The 2,548-nt window shown below is 39.3% G+C and overlaps 1 protein-coding gene across 1 annotated transcript in view; it reads left to right on the forward strand.

The window, feature by feature from the left end:
* Positions 1-2,548, forward strand: part of ABCB1 (ATP binding cassette subfamily B member 1) — a 117,356-nt gene that overhangs the window by 6,163 nt on the left and 108,645 nt on the right. The window lies entirely within an intron of this gene.

Consider the following 2,548-nt stretch of genomic DNA (forward strand, 5'->3'; position numbering starts at 1 on the left):
TGAACCAATTAAGTCTTGTAGCGCACACTTTATAATTCAGGCGTAACGCACCAGACAATTCTAAAATGTGTGTGTGTGGGGGGTAATCCATCTTGTAAAATGAATATTCGTAAATTGAACAAGAAAATGCTTATAGGCCGGTAAAAAGTGTTGCCTTTTACACTGAGTACTCTGTTATCTTATAAGAACTTCATCTTCCTGCCCTGCAATTGCTCTTTGCTAAAGTTCCACCTTTGAGTCTGTCTCCATGCTCTTTGGAATTTTGCGGAAATGAGGCTATACACTTGGGTCATTCTCAGAAAGACTGCTTGACTAATCAAGTGGCAGTTTTTATTTGTTTTAGAGTTCATGCTTATATTCTTGTATTAAAAGAAGTTTTGATGTTAAAATAGCGTTTATTGCCAAGACTTAATTTCCGTTCTATCATTTGGGGACCAGAATATTTCTGCCTTTTGTAATTTTGTTTTATAAGTAACTTAAATTTAAAAAATCAGTCTTATGTTTTAGAAAATTTAACAGAACTAATATATAGAAGTAATACTATCAATACAATTGAGCCCACAAAAGAATAAACATCTGGAGTTTGAAGGCTAATAATTATAACATAAATGCAGCTCTTTATGCCATGTGTTGCACTAAGTACTTCCTATATGAACGCATTTAATCTTTACAACTCCCTTGAGGATAGATACTATTATTATTCTAACTTTACAGATAGAGAAAGTGAGGTGAGACTTACTAACTTGCCCAAGAATCCTCAGCAGGGCCAAGATTCAGACCTAGGAAATTCATGTTGTAAATCACAGCGCTCAGGATGGCATAGAAGGAATACGTTCTAAGTCTTTTGAGGAAAAGCTGTACTATTTAAGTGGCGCTTTCTCATGCCTTTTTCTCGAAGAGCTGACATAGTTAACTGTGAACTTGTGTATAAAATGCATATAGACAGGGACATATTAAGAACATTTAACAGTAAAATGCTGATGCCATTGGCATTGCTGATTAATAAAAATTTCCAGCTAAGACAAACACTGATATGTGTTGGGGGTTTCCAAGAACCCCAGGTTTGATGATTCACTTGGAGGACTCACAGGACTCGGCATATTGCCATACTCGTGGCTAAGATTTACAGCCAAATCAGCAATGGGCAAAGGAAAGAGGGAGAGGTCCAAGAGAAGCCCCCAATGTCTTGTCCCAGTGGAGTCAACTTTATTCCCCCAGCAATGAGTTGTGACAACACGCGTGAAATGCTGTCTGTCCGGGAAGCTCGTTAGAGACTCAGCGCCCAACGGTTTTTGACTGGGGGCCGATCATGTAGGTGCAGCGTGTACCAGAATTCCAGACTCACAGAAGGAAGGCAGACCTTCAGCATAAAGCATATTGTTTGTACAAATAGTTGGGCCACTTTTATCAGTTACGGTGATGGTTACTCTCCCCCAAATCCAAATTCTAGATGCCAGCCAAGGGCTAACCTTGAATGCAGTCTCAGGCTTGCAACGTTCACTGTTTCCTGTACACCATCCCTGTTAACTTTTTTCTAGTAGAAGACTTTTTGGCAGTCTTGAGAAAATGATGAAAAACAGGTAAGGAATAGATTCAGATTTTTCTACTGGCCTTTATTTCTGTCAGGCTTTGTTTCAACATTTACAGAAATACAAAATAAAATCTAGAGCAAGTGAGGAAACGGGACAACTGGAAATTAGGGCGGGAGCAATACAAGTTGGGCTACACTTCTTACACAAAGCACTCCTTAAAGATTAAACACCCTTGCTGCAGATTCAACTCTGATCTGTCTACTTTATGTATCTTATTGAAACATTAATTTTTTTTCTAAATGGAGAATAGGTGGCAATGTTAAGTGCTTCCTCTGTGCCAGGCATCTGTTAAGCACCCATGTGTATTATTTAACTTCATCCTCACAGTGACCCTGTGATGTAGGAACTTGTGTTATTCTGATGGTCCAGATGATGAAACAGACTCGAGAGGTTTAAGTGATGTATTCAGTCACACAGTCACATAGCTAGTAAGGGGAAAGGCCCAGAATTTTGCCAAGATCTGCTTATGCTACGTCCAGAGCTTTTAACAACTTTAATCATTTATGATAGTATATGGTTGGTTAAAATTTTATTTGCCTGGAATTGAAGGGTTCTTTGTTGATGCTGTTATCTTCTGGCCACTTGGTCATTCTTCCCTGGAGACTTTACCACCTTGCTTAGTGTCTCCCTCTCCACCCCTGATACTCCTACTATCTTGGGTGACTTCTATGGTGTTATAAGGATAACCACTCTTTGACCTTCACAGCAGCAGTAATTTTTCCCTCCCCTTTATTCCAGCCACCCACTCACATCCTGCATTTTGCTATTACTTGAAACTGTTCTACCTCCAAAGTACCATTTTGAAGCAGCCAGATTGAATTAGCCAGACATCTCATCTCTCTTCAATCTGCTCACTGTTTTCCTTGGGTCTTGAGTCCCCTGACCCATCAGTTTCCCAATCAGCCCCTTCCTGTTTCCATTCCCTTTCTTCTTTTTTTTTTTTTTTTTTTTTTTGT

The sequence above is a fragment of the Lipotes vexillifer genome, unplaced genomic scaffold (genome assembly GCF_000442215.2).
Source record: "Lipotes vexillifer unplaced genomic scaffold, Lipotes_vexillifer_v1.1 scaffold474, whole genome shotgun sequence".
Lineage (NCBI taxonomy): Eukaryota > Metazoa > Chordata > Mammalia > Artiodactyla > Lipotidae > Lipotes > Lipotes vexillifer.